At 41.3% G+C, this 19,446-nt stretch overlaps 1 long non-coding RNA gene across 2 annotated transcripts; it reads right to left on the bottom strand.

Annotated features, from left to right (window-relative positions):
* Positions 1 to 223: 223 nt before the first annotated feature.
* LOC110359486 (uncharacterized) lies at positions 224 to 17,315 on the bottom strand. Of its 2 annotated transcripts, none has more exons than XR_002414716.2 (3): positions 11,282 to 17,315; positions 9,745 to 10,170; positions 224 to 8,157 (listed from the first exon to the last, which is right to left on the bottom strand). It is a non-coding gene; the product is annotated as an uncharacterized LOC110359486 (long non-coding RNA). The 2 variants fall into 2 exon arrangements; XR_002414715.2 differs by having other exon boundaries at positions 9,745 to 10,130; positions 11,282 to 17,311.
* Positions 17,316 to 19,446: the final 2,131 nt, after the last annotated feature.

The raw sequence follows: 19,446 nt of genomic DNA, 5'->3' as shown, positions 1-19,446 counted from the left end.
CCTGTCAAGAAGGGTCTGAGGGCAACAGAAGGTCACAGTCTGAACAGAAATCCCTAACCAAGAAACAAAGGCAAAATTCAGTCCAGTTTACACTGGACTGAAGGACATGAAGGTAATTAATTTGCTGAGGCTTCATCTGAAGTACCACATCCCATTTTGGGTATCATGCATTAAGACACATTATTTTACATCAATTAGTTCAGAGAAATGCAGCAACTACAAGAAGATTAGAAAAAGTGTCCTCATTAAACACAGTACTCCTATCAAAGAGGCCACAGAATTTTTAAACTTTTTTGGTTGGTTGGTTTTTGTTGGTTTTGTTTGGTTTGTTTGTTTTAAAGGGTAAATAGACAAGTATCAGTTCAGAAGATATTAAACTTGAGTTGTAAATACACATGATGCTCCTCAGTGCGTGGTGCTAGAAGAGCTAAGTAGATTCTTCTCAACTCTGTATTTCTTCATTTGCTTTCAGGACAAGGAAACACAAACCAGACTGAATTTATTGTGATACCTAACAAAGACGGCACAGAACTTAACAACTAATGGCTCCAGCCTGCAGCATGTTCCTCTATGCTTGGTTGGAAGGGGCCTTCTGACTGCTGTGGTGTTGACTTCACTGGGTAAGCGATTCACATTTTGATTGTTAAGTCGTACAGGTTAGCTTCCAAAACACATGAAAGCTAGTTTTAACAGCAGAAGGAAAGACAATTTTTGCCGCAGAAAAAAACAACACAGGCCTATACATGAAGATTTGTGACAGGATATGCTTGGAAGGAGGGACTGTGAGCTAAACTCAGCAAAAGCATAAAATGTTTGTCAAGTTCACTTTTTAAGCTGGCTTGGATGTTGAGATAAGATTGAAACAATCTGACAAGCTCTCAGGACATGCATTCTTTTCAGAGCATGCATTGGCTTTCCAATGCCAATAAAATTGTGTAATCCATTTTAAAAGAATCCTTCCTGCATTTTTTTCCCCTTGCTTTTTCCCAGCTTGCAATAGCAATTTCTCTGCACGGTCCTGACCCTTCCCTTCCTTCCAGCTTTTTATTAGTCTCTAGGAAACGCCTATACCTAGTCATTATTGTTTCATTGGAATGTCATCAAATAGTAGTTTCAGTCCTTACAAGGGTGATTGTGTGAACCAATGCAGGCACATTGCAAGAAGAGCCAGAGGCCACAAATGCATTTGCAAAGAGCAGGTTTTATTTTAGTTACCTCTCTACTGAGGGATCTCCAAAACAGCGCCTAAGTTCCTATGCAGAGTTTTCACAAGTGGGGACGCAGGCACTGCAGCATTTCAGCCCTGGTAGAAGATCACTGGGTCTGCTGCATTCGCCTGTATTTCAAGGCTTCAAGCAGGCACAGCCTTGTGGTCTTTCTCATAACAAAGCAGGAATCTCAGGCACAACAATAAGGTGCCTTAGAGTTTCTCTCATGCCTATGTTATCTAACAGAGAGGTTCTACTTGTCAAGCATACGAGCTCAGTAAAACAATTAGTGTGATGTATGTGCTTTTTCGACACCACAGCTGCAAGTCACTTGAGCGTATTTACATTTAACCTCCTCACCATTCTTGCACAAATCCCATACAGTGATGAATGAAGACTTGCAGGGTCCTTGAGAGGAGAATGAGTAACAGCAATCTGATGAGGCAAGAACAAAACCTGGGTACTGCCCACGTAAACACAGTTATTGCTGACAAGAGCAGAAACAAAAATACATGAGCACTTTAGACTGCAACCACCAGAGCCTGGCTCTTCAGCAGTGAGTGATTCTTCATTCATAAGCAATTCCTACTCACATCTAGACCTTCAAACAGACCAGGCGCAGGTTTTTAGCATTTAAGTTCTACATTTTTTTGTGCCCTAAGACTTACAGCCAGAATTGTCTGAAACTGATAAGCATTATGACAGTTTCTGCAACATCACTACTCCAGACCTCCTGCCTCCTGAAGATACTGCGTCATCTCTAGTTCATTTTCTTCACAGTTAAAAGGCTGTGAACTTGCGACAGTTCGTGAAAACACAGGATCAGACAAGAAGATGTCAGCCAGCCCAGGAGGTTAGTTCTAATTATCATTTGTAATTAGGTGCTCTAGCTAGGACTCCACACTGAGTTTAGTAATCCCAGTGGCAAAAGTAGCTTCCATCAGGCTACAAGTCTTTTCCTCATCAACATGAACAGGGGGCTAGTGCACAGGATAACAGAGCCACTTCAGTGTTGACTGTGCCCCTCCACACATACAGTGCCCGAGAAGCATCAGAAGAGAAGGGATCAAGGCTTGGCAACAGCTGTTTACCCTGTGGGAGCAAAGGGAACCTCTTGACTCCTGCTGGGTCTTTAATGTTGATTTTTAGGGACAGCCCAACTATGCATTGCACCAAGCCCAGGTTTGACAGTAATATCCAGCCATGATAAAGACTCTTTACTTAATTCACATTAGCTGATATATCAAACATTCACCAGTGGCAGTAGTGATTAAATTCAGGGTGCTCACATTCACTCCCATGTAGCAGCACTGATTTAGATATGAGCTTAATTAAATCACTGCAGCACGCACATTGCTTAAGCAGTTTTTAAAGTAATTTAATTCAATCAGTCAAGGCAAAGTCTTCATTCCAACTTTGCTCAAGTATTTCATCTGTGATCAAAGCGATCATTTCCCCCTGTTCCCTGTGAGCAGTGGGTATACCCAGAGAGTAGTGTGGCATTCGTGTTTATTTGTCACTACCCTGCTACCACTCAAGTATCTAGAAAATAAATCAGTAAAAAGGCCACATCCAAATCTAAAGCAACTATGTCCATCACTAATATCTGTTAGTGTTACTATAAGAAACACCAGGGAAAGACTATGTGAGGAAAGTTAGGGGAGACTGGACTGCATAATGTTGATAATGCTATAAACCTAGTATTGGTATATAAAAGAATAATATAAGGACATTTGTTTAGCATGCTCTATATTTGCATTCCAAAAACAAGGTAGTGAATTAAACCCCAAAGCAGACAGTTTGAACTGCTTGTGGAAAAATGTAAATATACAACAGCAGACATACAAAAATAGAGATAGAAATAATATTATGTATGTGTATGTCATGGTTTAACCTGAGCTAGCAATACAACCATGATAGCCACTTGCTCTCCCGCCTCCTACCCGCCCCCCCCCCCGCCAACAGGGGAGAGAATCAAAAGGAAAGGGAGAAACTTAGATTGAGATAAACACAGTTTAATAAAATAACAAAATACTACTACACTACTAGTAAATATATATAAAACAGAAATAAAAGATACTCAAGGGAATTCATCACAAACTGTGTCCATGACTGAGCAGCCAGTCCCAGCAAGCCACACCTGGTCCTAAAACCAGTCCCAGAGAGAGAAAAGGGAGGAAAAGGACAGAAAAGCCCAGAGGTCTCTGCAAAATAGCAACAGGCTGGTCTAAACATCCCAACCAAAACTCCCCCAGCTCAACAGCAAGAACAAGCAGGACAAAATGAAAGAGCAAACTATAAGATCCCAGCTATCCTTATATAATTAGCATGACACTAATGGGATGGAATGCTCTTATTGATCAATCTGAATGTCTGTCAAGCTCTGCCCTATCTCTGCCACACCTCCCTTCCTCGATGCCTCACACCTGTGGGCAGAGCACTCAGAATGTCCTTGGCTCTCAGACCAGAGCAATTAAAAACATTAACTCTGTGCTGGGGTGTTATCTGCCTATTCTCAAACTAAGTCCAAATAATGAGCATGCTAGCTATGAAAAAGAAAGGTTTCTAACTGCATGAAGAAAATTAACCCATTTTCAGTCAAACCAGCACAGTATATAATACTGGACTAACCTGTGGAACTCTCCACCACTAAGGTTGTGGAAATAAAGAGCTTAGGTATATGCAAAGGAGACATTTATTCTGATAATGAGAAGAGTCACAATTACCTCAAGCAGCTTGATAAATGAACCATTAATTGATGAGCACTATTAACTTTAGTGCTTTGTTCCTGGTAATGAGAAAAGTGTCTTCATTATTGTCATACAGATTGTTTATTTTCCCCTTTTTAGGATCTGGTATGGTTCCCTTTCAAAGTCCAGATGAATCAGTGCTCATTACCAAATGATACTTCATGCAACAATATATTCTAATATAGTTATAGGAATACTCTAATTTACCTAAACAGCACATCTATCTCCAGAAGACGTCTCCATGTGTGCTAGAATTTTTAACAGTAATGAGATGTAAACGTTTTCCCCCAAAGTGGTCCATTTATTTAAAAGCAAAACCTGTTGGGAGGGATTTATGTTCTATTGTGGTAAACAAAGTGTTATTGTTTTCCAAGCTTTGTTACATTAGATACTTTGAAAAATGGGAAAAAAATGTCACAGTTGTGCTTCATTTAGTTTGGATCCATTGATTCAGGAAGAGCTGTTTCCAAAAGCATTTTCAAGCCCCAGCCTTAGCATGCATAAGGTGATTTCTGCTTCCATTTGTGAACAGTATGCTTTCAAATATAAAACACTTTAGGATCTTGAAGAATAGCCAGCCTAGATTGTCTTAGCATAGGCTTGCTACTGAAGGCACCCATGTCTACCAGAAAAGCACATTATGATGCCCTTTTTTTAACAACGATGTGTCCGTGTTTAGGACAGAAGTCAATACCAGCATATAATAAAAACCTGCATGACAGAAAAACATTGAGGACAGTTAACTGCAGTACAGGTTTTCTTCTTTTTCTCTGTAATGATGTCTGAGGTTCAAAGCTACATTCTATCATCAGATGAAATCACTGCTCACCTAAAATGAGGTAAGTTGACTAACTTGGAGACAAATGAACCCCTAAGTGTTGTTTTGCAATTTGGAAATACTAATGCCGCTAATCAATAGCAGAAGACCGAAAGGGGTTGCACTGATTTCTGCAAAAGCACAGAAAGCACCATTTGCCCACAAGTTTCATCCTAGTCTTTTACCACAGCACCAAACTGCTGTCTGAATTCATCAGCATCATTTATGTACAGTGAGGAAAGCCAGTGTATCCTTCAGAACCAGTTTATACCCTGTCTGGAGTGCAGCTTATCCTCTGATGTGCCTCATCATCCCTGATGATCACATATATCTGCAGGTATTGAAATATTCCAGTACACTAATGTTGAGCCTGGGCATTCTGAAGGGCATCAGCGGAGACAGAACCATGGCAATAACTGAGAAGCAAATACGACAGGGGGGCCTCCCCATGCTGAGGGCCAGAGCATGTAGAACACCCATCCATTCCAATGAAACAGATCACACATGGTCATTCTGCCCTGTGTTCCTGGGCAAAAGAGACGCAACTCAGCATTTAACAGAGTTGGAAGGAAGTGGTCTTTATATTAGCATTCTACAGCTGAAGCCTGTAAGAAGGTAAAAATCATGCCACAGAGTACCAGCCTGATAAACAACCACCACAACACCCCAATCTGATGAGAGCACAACTCTTCTGCTGAGCTGTGCTCTACAGTTCTTCCCCAAACACACTTCGTCTCTGGAAAAATGCATGTGCAGCATCATTAAAAGCAAGATACAAGCTTGCCTGTCATTGGTGAGGTAGATAAAGGATGGTTGATGTTCTTTGAAGTACAGAACACACAGCATATTTAAGATTGCCCAATGTAGTCTAAGTGAGAAATAATATGTCACATTATTAAAGACACACTAATCCACAAAAGAACAGGCTTAAGGCGGCAGACTCAACTTGGCATTATCATTTCTTGGGCTTTTCACTCCCAAGTAGTATATATAATTATATTACAGCTGCAGGACCCAGTGGGAATTTGACTGTTGACTATCATAATTCCCTCAATAAGTATCTGTAATGAATCAATTATTTTTTGTTGTTTTTTCAGGAGAGGTTGAGCTTGCATCATCCTTTCCCTGCAATTCAATGAACTTTATTCTGTCATTTACCTCAACAATAACTTGTCTAAGAGTCTGCTTTTAATTGACAGAAAGCTAAAAGGTTTCAAGTCTGCATAAAGGAGGCAAATGTGCAGCATTATTTTAAGACGGATTACTACTTGACCTCCTGTGAACCACTTATACTTTGAAGAATGAAGACTGAAGGCTCTAGTGTCTCTCTCAGCTGGTATTAATGCACAGGCTAGCTTCTGTTATACTGGTTTTTGTTTCCATGATTGCTATCCTAGTGACAAGCAAAGCTCCCATTGCCCATCCAGGTTTACAATGTTGTAACCAGACAGCACAGCTTGAACTTCCTCTCTTCCTCCACTGCCAGCTCAAGTGGAGAATCAAGTCATGTTCACAAATATAATTCCAGCCATTTGATTTGTAACCTCATACACCAGTCTATGTTAGCAACTGCGGACAAAAACATGCACAAACACTAAAACAAAAGTACAAAGAACAGCTTAATACTACAGGAAGCAATTATAACAGCTGTCTTGGTTTATCATTCCCATAGCATAATTTCTCATATTGGGAAAGCACACGGTTCATGAAGACGTTCTATCAACAGCTGAAGACAGCAGCCTCGCATTTGAAAGTAAAGAAGTTCATGGGGTTATCAGAATTAATAATTCCACAACTTCATCTCAGGTCTTCTAAGAATTCAGTCCAAGTCACTTGCACTAAATATGTGGGCTAAAACGAGGGGAAAGCTGTTCATACCGCACTGTATCAGAGGGATGATATAGGTGCTCTTGGGCTTTGCAGGACTTTGAGGAAAACAGTGTTCAGGGGAAGATAGGGAAGAGCATTCCCTCTGCATTTGAGGGCACTGGAAGTGACAAAGGCAGAGAAGCCACTTCGCAGCCAAAGCACACTGCCATGTGAGCCTAAGGCTTAGTTCCCGCTTTACAGTTGATGCTGTTTCCTGACACAAGCAATAAATCCCATTGACCACCTCCAGGGACAATAGTATTAAGATAGCCAGAGGTCAGACCTGAGTATCTTCCCTGCTGCAGTTCTCTTCCATCCCAATGATGGCACACCTTATTACTGCAGACCTCAAAACACCACTGGCATGAGTTTTACGGGCGTTTTGCAGCTCTCTAACAAAGCTTATTAAATCCACACAATGCCATAGAACAGCACCAGGCTGTATAATACAGCTGTATCTGTTTGCATCAGCAGCGTATCTACCTGGTTATTTCCAAATTTGATATTAACATACAAATCCTGCTTCTAGTTCTGACTTGAGGTGCATCTTGCCACCTGACTTGTCAGAGAACTCCAGCCAGTAAAGCAATACTGATGTTCTACTTCTGAGACACTCTGCATGCGGTTGCAAGCTTGAACACAATTTCCTAGGCTCGAGTTGGGCAGAGAGGGAGCAAGCGTGTTACCAAACATGCCTGCAAATAAATTCTTGAAGCAGGTTTTTAAGTAACACAGCTTTCTTTAAAAAAAGTTGACAGTACAGCAATAGCAGGTTTCAAACTAACACCCCTCAAGCCTGTGTCCACCCACTGCACCTAAAAGCACACTGGTGCAGTTGCTTGAGGAAGACCCCTCAGCACTGAAAGGTGGCAAGCTTTCAGCGTGGGACATAAAAAGGGACAGAGCTGACAACTAGCTCAGTCCCAGTACAGATGAGGTACTTCAACTGGCCACAATGCAAGCCAGGAGGGGACAGAAGACCAAATCTCTCCAGTTTTAATCTATAACTTTCAGAGAGTGATGTTGTCCCCCTTATTTCCAGTGCCTCTGTTTCTTTACAAACTTACCATGAGGAAGCCATGTATTTTTCACCACAGGATCAAGTCCCAGTAAAGCTGTTACAAAATTAGTAAGAAGTGAGTTTATTTGGCCTACACAGATCTCTTTAAATAGATACTTTCCAAAAATAACCTGATTTCAAAGGCTTCAGCAAAAACACATACATAGAAGTTGTTTATTCTCAGAGAGATGAACCAAACTATTATCTGCACTCTGAAGGCTTTTCCAGAACTGGATTCTTCCCATGCCATCTTTTCATTTTAACACGTTTTATTTTAAGTGCTATGTTTTAATGTGTATCTCTTTTGAACCTCATCCACCTCACACTCAGCAGGAGTATCGGTGTTCCTTATGGGATAGCATTGTGGCATGTTTTATATGCTATGACAAGCCATCTCTTCTGGTCCGGCATTTCCTGGGCTATTTAATTGCAGCTTTTTTAAAATGGAGTGTCCTGTAAAAGGAAATCACGTTAGAGAGAAATCAATAAATGTTTCATTCAGTGTGCTTGGCCTAAATAGCTCACTGAGCCATGGAAGTAAAAGACCCATGTCTAGAACAGTACAGACACAATTACAAGCACAGGCAGGATGGTTTTGTCTAGAAGGGGAACATGCCTTGTAGCATTAAGGGGGAGGGTGATATCTCTTCACAGGTAGGGTGATCAGTTTGATAGTCATTATGACATTTATAATGGGGAGTGGGGAAGAGATGGGAGGTCAGAAGTGCAAAAAGGGGACAGCAGAGTGAACCTCCCAGCTTCATAAGGAAAACACGTCCTCGTGTTCCCTTCCTGTCTTCTTTAAGATAATGTTTAGGATAATTTATCACAGAAACATTCCAAGGAGAAAAACCCATCAATTCTCTCTCTCCTCCTCCATTGTTCTTTCTCAGCCCTACCTTGGAAGTTATCACACCTTTCTGTTTCATCCTTCTCTTCAGTTGTTTGCATATTACTCCTTTTCCCTAGCACACTGTTCTGGTTTGCACTTTGCCTTCCATTGATACCCCCTTCATCCCAACTCTCCCTTTTGCCTCTCTGGCCCTAATCTGCAGTTCCCCTTTGGTTTATTTTTGTAGCCTAACTTCCCTCTCCTGAGGGATTCATGTTGTAGGTGGCAGCAGCAAAAGCAAATTGAGATGCACTTTATAGGCCTAAGCCACAGGACCTGGACGGTGGTTTGCCACAGTATCAGATCCCACAGGGATATCATCTGGTGTCAGGGGTGAGTCAAGACTGATGCCTGCTTTTATTTGCCATCAGTTAATGGCTCACCAGGCCAACTAAAACTATCCCACAACTTTCAAATAATTATAAACACCATCTTGCAGAACTGTAGCAGCGCTACAGACCTCGCAAAGGAAGCTGGACTGAGGCTCAGCACTTCATGGGATTAATTTTCCTGCTTCCCTGAAAGTAATTTGGTCTGAACAAGAAGGACCAAGCAAGCAGCAGTCATGCCCCAAGCAAACATTTTACTCTAATAATGGAGTTATATGCACGCACACACACACAAAAGTTAGTCTTTTGGTATGGCTATAAATGCCAAGAAGATGTCAAATATAGGGAGTGCTGCTCTGCACATCTACAATGCAATAACTGTTTCTGAAAGGTTCGTTCAGATATTACAGCATTTCAGTCCCTTCAGGGAGCACTGCTTCCAGCTCCTCCTTTGATAACAAGTTCTCTGACAGGACTGCATTGGAAAAAATATTGTTACTTGCATGCCCTTTTCAGGCTATACTCTTTTCATGCTCATGATCACTAGACTTCTGTGAAAAGTACAGGCTGCAGAGACAAGCCTTATTATTCACCCCATTTGGCAATACACAGGACATTTGAGGTAGAGCAATGCATAGCTCAGTGAACTCTGCATGGGACTCACAGTGAGGAGACCCAGGTGCTGTTCTTGCTTCTGCAGACAATCTGCAGTGACAGGAGACTAAAGAGTCTGTGATCTGGCTGTCTACATGGACAAAAACATTCTGTGCATCAGTTTACTTGACCACCATGAAATCTGCAAAGATAAAGAAGAATCACCTGTTTTTAGCAGGAAGAAATAATATTCCATTTCTTGCCACACCAACAGAATTTCTAAAGACAAATTGCTCTCGTAGTCCTCTCCTTTGTAGGAGCAATAGGATGCGATTGTTCCCAGGCGAAGTGCTTTCTGAAGAGGCTGTTGCATGCTTTCCAGATCTCTCCATACTGTTAGGGTATGCTTAGACAGTACTGCCAGCAACAGGAAGCTGCTGATATGCTTGCTGGTATGTTTTGAGATGCCCTAAGGTGTGGTGCCAAATTTTCAAACAGAGGTTTTTCTGGTTTGCGAGCTAAATATTTCTTAAAGAAAACATACTATGTTTTCTCTTGTCTGTGATATCACTCGTTTCCCCTGCTGGCAGAGAGGTCATGTTCAAGTCCCACTGCAGAATAAGAGAAAACAATTTTTCCTTTTTTTTAACCCTGGAAGTAGAACCAAGTAAGACACATAAATAGTTGGTTAAATTACATCTTCATATTGAACACACTTAATAGAAAAAAAAAAAAGTCTGCTGATATTGCTATCAACTTTCAGATAAATAATTACCTGTAGCAATCTCAGAAGTACTCCCTGACCTTGTTTTCAAATGGAAAGTTGTCATGGCACATGCAAACATTATGTCTTACACCACAGTCTAGACATGGCCAAAATTAATCTCAGCCTTTACTGACACTGTTATGGCAACAGAGATAAGTCTGTAATATAGCTTTTCAACTCACCCAACACAATGCAAAAAAAATTTCTTTAGCTGGAACTAAAAACTAACCCAGAGGACAGAAGCATCTTGGCCTACTAACACAAAGCACAATTATTTTTGCCTTTACATGTCAAAATGAAAAGTGTGTGGCTCTGTTCATTCTTTTTATGTTATAAATAAGAAATTTGTTCAAGACGGAAAAACATAAAAAGCCAGAGACAATTCCTCAGGGAAAAAGCATCCCCTTCTCCCCTCCCCAAAAGCAGTAGAAATTTACTCACTTAAGTAAATATATGGCAACTCATAGATATATCTGCTTAGTCTGAAATTAAAGGTTTAAAGCACATTTTCTCACCACGTGTATTGACTGATCTCTGAACTGTGAGGCACAAAGTATAAATAGAAAGCACCAAACTCTGATTTTAGCTTTAGTTTGTCTTTAATTGCTTTGGGGATTTTTCCTCTGTTACTCAGTTTACCTGTGTGTATACATACACATGTATAAACACATAGAGAAAAGCTACATTTCTTACATAACAAGGTGACCACAGAAGCCGAAACAAACTAATTCTGCAAACCACGCAACATCATGCGCTCAAATTCAGCCTATAAATCTGCAAGCAAAATATGCTTTGCTCAGACCACTGAGACACATGGATTAGGTTTACCTGGTCTCTGCTGCCAATTCACTGGATGACACTAGGGAGAGAGAAAAACAAACAAACAAACAAACCACAACACACCACACACCACAAAACAAAAACACACACACACGACCCTGACTGTCTCTTTGTAAAATGAAAGTGATACATATCTCCCAAGTCCCATTTGCTTACTTCAGTAGGAGTTTTGCTTGATAACAAGTTGTATAAGTATAGGATCCATTCCCATATTAGCTTATGCTAGATGGCTTGTGTGTCACAGATACTACTCTGAGTCACCAGCTGCTCAAAACAGCTCTTTTGAAATCTCAGAGTTTCCCTTTAAGAGCTGACGAGATCTGTGTCATTCAACAGCTCATTTTACTTCCTCAGCATTTTCTCACTTCCACATTGTACATACTGACAACCACGATCAGATTGTTTCAAAATTGTTTTTCTTCTGAACACAGGAAAGTTTTAAGCACCAGTTCTGATCTCACACCGGCAGTGAGACAGCAAAACATCACTAAGTTAATAATTACTTGGGATTGCTATTAGAATAGAAGGGCTGAAAAGCTGATCTAAGCTCACTTGCAAAACGTATAAATGCCACTCTGCAAGTTATTGAAGTCTATCACTTTTTTAGGACAAGAAATCCTGCGATCAAGAGAATTGAATAGCATTATCTCTACTCTGGCGGCATTATCATCAGAAATCTAGAGAAGCTCTCACCAAATTATGCCTACAGTGTAGGGAACATACACCTTAAATAAAACCAAATAAATCTTTTAAAAAGCCTTCTAAGGGATGCAAGTTTGTTTCTCATCTTTCTTCCCTCCCACTCAGTGAAGCAGATCATTCTGTAGCATACAAAATTGACATTTAACTTTTGCCAAAGCATATGGTTCAAGAGCTTCATTGTTCTTTCCTGCAGTTCTTTTCTCCATTTCAGAGGAGTTGTACCTGCTTTACACCAGGCTAAATGACAAGAGAATTGAACATTCCACCTTGAGGTCTTTTGTTTCAAAGATAAATGGCTGTTTTGCTGCTTTCCCCATGCCTTATTCCAGAGATCTGCTGCCAGTTCAGGCTGGCTCAGGGTCAAGACTTGACACGCAGCAAAAACAGTTGAAAAATGGCAATGCTCTATCAGATCAGCTAATTTGGAAGTTTTGTGCTCTCAAAGCTGTAATAGTTGGGAAGGTAGCAGACCCACGTCATTTTTAGATACCAGTTTCTATCAGCATGCTTTGCAGAAGTTTGCTCTGTGAGTTTTGGACAGGAAGCAGATGATTCCAGGAGCTGAAACACTGAAAGAAAAGAAAGGGGGAAGGGAGAGAGAAAAGAGAGAAGCAGCGAATTGCTATAGAACGCATGCAAATGTAAATAAATGTGCAACCAAGCAGGGCACATCAATGTGTCACATTTGGACAGAAGATAAACTTTAGCTAGAGTAGTGCTGCAAAGACAAATCGAGGACATGCAATTCAAGTCTCTTTTATAGATAGCAGCCCAGTTCCAGCATTTGAGTTGCTGCAAGGATTCACAATTGTTTTAAAACTTCTCACAAGAGGTAAAAAAAATTATATATATATATATATATTTATATATTTCCTTCCCTCCTTAGTTTAAAGACACTGAAAGAAGCAGGGCAAGATTAATTTCGTTTGAGGCTTTTTCTAGTGATCTGTCAGAAAGAAACATCTCCATAAACACTTAATACATTTCACCCCCCATCAGTAATCAAGTCCATATTGGTGAAAATAAAAGCATTAAAGTGAAACAGACACCATTTCCACAGGCAAATTTTATTTTACATCAGCTCCAGAGCTGACAATCAGATTCACATCTAAAGCAGTTGGCACATGGTGTGCTGTTTTGGAAGCAATTTTAAGTTAGAGCAACTACTTCATCAGAAGTAACTCCTAGAACTACAGTGTGTAGGGGGCAGAAGTGTTCAGTCCCAATCAGAAACATATCGGCTGTTCATTTCATGTTGTCAGGTACTTAACTCATTAAAACAGAACAAACACATTTTGGCCATGGATTTTAGCTTCAGCCTAACAGCTTCTTTCATATGAAATAATTTCGTAAGTTCCCTATGCCATTTTGAGTGGAAGCTTTACCTCACAGAGTAAATCTCTATATGAAGTTACCTGTTTATTTTAATTTTTTTTTTTTTTTTTTCTGTGAGTGTCCAGAGCCACTGCCTAATCAACAGGAGATTCTCCTACTTCTCCTCTTGGAGCTGAAGATCAAACATAGTAATAGGAGTGAGACTTTTTAAATCTCACATTTTCAAGGAGTAGGTTGCAGTACCGTTATTCACAGCATGCGGAATTCCACTGTGTCCTGGTTTTGTTAAAAACAAGTTTCTCTTTTAGTGAATTTGCCTGTCAGCTAAAGCCTTCATATTAGCTGCATTTTCCTGGAAAACCAGATACATGTTCTGGTAAACATAACAATGGAATGCAAGGTTATTGATAATGAATTGATGCACATCTTGCGAGAGGGGCAACAAGAAACAGGTGACCAAGAAACTGACCAACTGAGTATAACATTCCATTCACATGAATACTTCATATAAAAGTGGGAGATCACGAGGATCTCGCCCCTTTTTCCTTTTTGCTTATGGCCGACATTAGGAGAGGACCTTGCTAGTCGTCCCTGTGAACTGAGGCCTAGTGACAGACTGAATCCAGCTCCGGCTGGCTGCAGAGTCCAATCCAGGACTTCGGGTGCCGGTGCTGCAGTTGCTGAGACTTTCAAGATTGGTTTTGTATATTTTGTATTATTTTCTCTATTCTTATTAGTAGCATTAGTAAAACATTTTTAATTTTTCCAGCTCTCTTCTCTCTGTCCTCCTTTCCCTCCCAATCGCCTGTCCTGAGTGGGAAGGAGGGAGAGGGGGGCTGAAAAGGGGGAAGTGGGGGGAGAGGGGGTTAACAATACATCTGCCAGGGTTTTATTGTCACCCCGCAATCAAAAACCTCGACAACTGTCATCTCACCTGTGAGAGAGACTAATTAATTCAGAAAGAAGGACATTTCTTTTCTTTTTTTTTTTTTTCCCTCTTCAGGATGTGTGCAAGAAAACCTAGCTGAAATGTCAGCTTCTGCATTTCAACATTGACGGTTAGAAAAACAAAAGAAAACTTACTGCTCATCAGCTGCTGAAGTTTGCTTCAGGGAGACACACAGGAACTGCTCAACACTTTGATTCCACATGGGTTTTTTCCCCTCTTTTTTTAACAGTCTCTTTTAGGACTTCTAGTTCTGCATTTAAAAATCTAACATAAGCGCCTGACTAAAAACAGTGGTTTTTTAGAGACTGTTTAATAAAATACAGTGCAAAACTCCCACTATAAATAAGAAAATAAACAGTATAGGGTCTTCGGTTTGTTTTGAAAGAAACATTCTTTGCCACCTCAGCTGCCTGTCAGCTTGGAAATGGCACCAAAATCCTTTTCTTCAAAGGACAGCTGGAAGCAACTGCAGGAGAGAGAGGAGCACTGTCACAGAGCAATAACACAGCTCTGAGCCCAGCTTCAGCTAAGTAATTTAGGATGCTTGATTGGTCCTAAAGGATCGACAACATTTTCTGCATTTATGGCTGTAGCACAGCAGAGATGTTAAACCAACAGATGGTTAAATTCACTATACTCTGGTGACTTCTTAAGCAAGGATCATGTAAATTCTTCAGGAGCTACCTCTTTTCATCTAAAAAAAAATAAAATAAAAATAAAGAAATCATTTACCCTACAGCAAAAGCCTTGATATTACTGATTACCTTAACTAGTTTGCTACCTCTCTACTTTCAAGTGCAGATCTCTACATCCTCACTGCTAGCTACTAGAAGTGACTCTTGGGAAAAAGATTTTTTTTCAGGTCTCTCACTGTTCAAGGCCATAACTCTTGAATATAAAGATGAAGGTTTGCTCCCTTGGCAGGACTGCACACAGCTGGACTCATACAAGGGAGGGCAAATTGCAGATCATATGAGACGTCTTATTTAACACTATATTTATTTCCCTCTTCCTCCCTTTCTGAAATGCCCACATCCTCACATCAATGACTCAAATGTGCTCTAAGTAGCCAGACCATGTATTCAAGTTATTGTTAAGCCGGGGAGTCCCAACTCCTAAATAATAGGTGGGGTTTTTTCTTCTTTCAATCAGGATTATTTCTTAGCTTTCCACATTTATGCTTCCAGAATTTACTTTTTTAGCTCCTTTTCACCATCATGAAAGAGGCTTTTTAAAAATTCCCCAGAAAACTCTCCCTCAATTATAAGATTTCCAGAGCTGCTATTTCAAACAAGGAACAGCTCACATGGATATTTTTCCCTCTGTAAAGCACAAAATCCTCCAGAAATTGAATTGAAAGTTTCATGAGATCATCTACTGCCAGAAAGAGAAGGCAGTATCTGTCACTCAAGGTAACATAGTTGACTGCCTTCCAATTAAAAGGCCATTTCCTCAGCGGCAGATAGCTTTTATCTTGCACATCGAAAGCATTTAGTAGCTTCCCTCCTGAATTACCTCAGATGTGTGCAGACAACAGTCAAGATTATGATAAACCTTACAGGTAGAAAGTTCCTTGAGTGTCACAAGAAGAAAAAACAAAACAGAGGCATAACAAATCATCACTTTCTTACAGGACTGAACATATGTCACTATGGAAATATCTATTTGATTTGGATTTGGGGTTCTGTACTTCAGAAGATTCACAAGTAATCTCCAAACCACAGCCCTAATTCTGAGGAAGTTTGAGGTCAACCATAGCCTTACTCACTGGAGCTGGAAATGACCAAAAGCCAACAGAGCCAGAACTGGGTGGGGTGCAAAAAGCCAGCAACTCATAGATATCTTCCCTTCATCATGGCTCACCTCAGGGTTCATTTGATTGGATAAGCAAACACTTGCGAAACAGGAAGGCAGGGACCAGAAGGATAATGCGTCCTGCCCCCTCAGCTGCAGAGCTCCTGAGCAGAGGTTTCCTCCTAAGTGTGGTACAGAGAGAGGTCAAACACATCCCCTCCAAGCCTAGTCAGATCTCGGTTGTGATGCTTTTTTTAATGCACATTCAGATTGAGGGCTGCTTGCATCACACACTTTTCACATTCATGTTTATTAGCACAAGAGCCAACCTTCCATGCATTCGGTGTTAGACTAAACAAGGGTTCCTGGTACAGTGAAACATGCAAAGGGAAAGCTCTGGTGCCAAATTCCCTTAGCTTGATAAACACAGCACGGGCAAGGTCATCTGGAAAGCCTGGCACTGCTTCTCTGAAAAAGCATAGATAATGTGTTCCTAAAATAATGCTGAAGGACATACAGGTGATGACCACAAGGGAATTTTTTAAAATACTTTCCTTTAGAAAAACTAGTCAGTTAGGCCCATAAACGACTTTCTTACTCTCCTCAACCTGGAGAGAGCCTCAGGGTTCCACACAGGCTAGAGCTGCCTGTCACACCATCACCATTTGGCAGGCCTGACAAATGACCACAATCCAGTCCTATACCACCAGCTCTGTATCAGTATTAAGGGAAGGGAGGAAAGGGAAACCCCAGACACAGCTCTTGAGCCAAAAGCAGCAGATGACAATGGAGCTAGGCACATGCCCATCACTATCGATTAGTTTTGCTACAGATTTCACCCCACCCAACCCTAAGCATCCATGATCAAAACCTTAGGAAGCTCCAGAGGAGAGGTGCCTCCCAGCCATGAGCCTGATATCAGTAGGTTTGTAGATGCAGGTGTGAATATCACTCCCACTATGCAAGACAAAACAAACATTAAATCCCTCCTCCACTACTCCATGAACATGGTTAGAGGGTAAAAACCTAACTCCTTCCCCACATAGCCACACTAGACGTGTGGGCTCTGGTCCTGTTAACACACCACAGCACTGTGCCCTTGTGACCAGGAAGGCCAATGGCATCCTGGGGTGTATTACAAGGGGGGTGGTTAGTAGATCAAGAGAGGTCCTCCTTCCCCTCTACTCCGCCCTGGTGAGACCACATCTGGAATATTGTGTCCAGTTCTGGGCCCCTCAGTTCAAGAAGGACAGGGAACTGCTGGAGAGGGTCCAGCGCAGGGCAACAAAGATGATTAAGGGAGTGGAGCACCTCCCTTATGAAGAAAGGCTGAGGGAGCTGGGTCTCTTTACTTTGGAGGAGACTAAGGGGGGACCTCATTAATGTTTATAAATATATAAAGGGTGAGTGCCATGAGGATGGAGCCAGGCTCTTCTCGGTGGCAAACAACAATAGGACAAGGGGTAATGGGATCAAGCTGGAACACAAGAGGTTCCGCTTAAATTTGAGAAAAAACTTCTTCTCAGTGAGGGTGACAGAGCACTGGAACAGGCTGCCCAGGGGGGTTGTGGAGTCTCCTTCCCTGGAGACATTCAAAACCCGCCTGGACATGTTCCTGTGCGACCTCACCTAGGCGTTCCTGCTCCAGCAGGGGGATTGGACTAGATGATCTTTTGAGGTCCCTTCCAATCCCTAACATACTGTGATACTGTGATCTGTCCAAGGCAGTGGATTTCTTACAGAAGCAACATATTCCCTTTTCTCACCCATAGCCATTCCAGTGACAAAAGGGACTGGCATGAGGCACCACTTGACCCGTCCCATAAGGTCTTCTTCCTTATTGACAAGCTGCTGGGAGAGAGTAGCCAATTTCTTCAGAAGTCTGAGACACAGACTAAGAACTCCTCCAAGGATTCCGTGAAATGCTGAACCCATTATTCAGCTACCAAAAAAAAAAAAAAAAAAAGTCTCAGATCCAGCTGCTGAGAAATGCTGCAAAGTGACATCTTCTCATCTTCTCATTTAGTTTGGGCAGACACATGATGTCTTATTTTAAGCTTAGAAGAAATAAGAACACAGCCCAGGAAAAAGTGCTAAAACATCTCTACTAACATCACTCAAGATGGAAGAGCAAGCTGGCCTGGTACACTGCATTATAGCAAACCCACCTTCAAACAAGACCTCACACTTCTATTTCACAACAGCATTTCCAATTATTATTTGTTAGGCTATGTGCCCCATGGCCCAAGAAGTACCTTTTTCTAGCCCCCAAAAACTGCTGTCAGGTTTAGCTGCGATATGACTAGCTAGGAGAGCCACAACTGAAGCAACTGTTTTCCTGCTTTTGCACACCAGGAAAATCCTTTCAGGCCCCCAGTCTGTAGGCACATTAGGGTCAGTCATCAGAGCACTGCTTGGAAAGCAGCAGCTGCTGTGAATCATACTCTGGGAACTCCGTAGAGAGGGTACAGTTAAGTGAGGCCAGGGCAGCATTCCCTTTCTGGACTGAGACCTGGCTGTCTTACGTTCCAAAGACACAAAAGAAACAGTCTATGGGAAAATGTTTTAACAGAAGTGCAAAAACTGCTAGAAAATTCTAGTTATTAATAATCTGCTGTCCAGATGGAAAAATGTATTTTGCAAGTTTTCATAGGGTATTTCCTACCTCGTTGCTTTTAAATATTTCCACAGAAAATCTGGGTGATACTTTCAATTAAAAAAAAAATAAAAAAGAGGGATCGTGCCTCTAAAACTTGACATTGAGCAAGGAGGCCTGCATGTACCACAGAACAATGGAATTAGATTTAAGTGACTTGAAGAAGAATGCAGCTAGGTACAGACAAGAGTCAAGTGCTCACTGCCCTGGAGGGGGGAGAAGAGAGGCAACCAGTCACTGCATGGAGGGCTCAAAGGGTTACAGCAGATCACAGACTGGACCAAAGTCAGCTGTATCGTGTGGTTTTGACAAGGAGCAAACACTAAGTAGGACCATGTTAAACAAGAGCAGAGGGTGCAAAAAGTGTGAAGTAACCCTTCCCTTCTATTCTATGTCCACAGGAGTGCTGTGACCAAGTGGCATGCTGCAATTCTAAACACAGTGTGGACAAACAGGGTCAAATCCAGACGATGTCAGTGAGAACCATCACAAGTCTGAAAACCACATCACCTGTGCATAAATATTAAGTGGAAGGAGTGGTTTAGCCCAGAAAAAGAGAACACATAGGCTTTGACTTAAAAAAATAGCAAAGGGGAAGGGAACAGTCTGTGCAGCCATGTTCACTTTAATCAAAGCAGATAAAAGTGTACCTAAACTATAGCAAATGAAATGTAGGTTAAACATCATGGACAAATCATGTAGCTGCGAGGATAATTAGGTATTGAATGAATTACCTGGGGATATGGTGATGTTTCCAGCACAGGAAGGTTTTCAGAACAGGTTAGACAAATAAGTGTCTGCTCTGTGGTAGAAGAAGAAATAGGATGAGCTTGTGAGATCCCTTTGAGACTTATCTTGTAGTCTAGAGGAAACACTGAGAACTAT

Source organism: Columba livia, chromosome 4 (assembly GCF_036013475.1).
Source record: "Columba livia isolate bColLiv1 breed racing homer chromosome 4, bColLiv1.pat.W.v2, whole genome shotgun sequence".
In the NCBI taxonomy this organism is placed as follows: Eukaryota; Metazoa; Chordata; class Aves; order Columbiformes; family Columbidae; genus Columba; species Columba livia.
The sequence above is the reverse complement of the archived record's forward strand: the minus strand, read 5'-3'. Positions and strand labels throughout refer to the sequence as shown.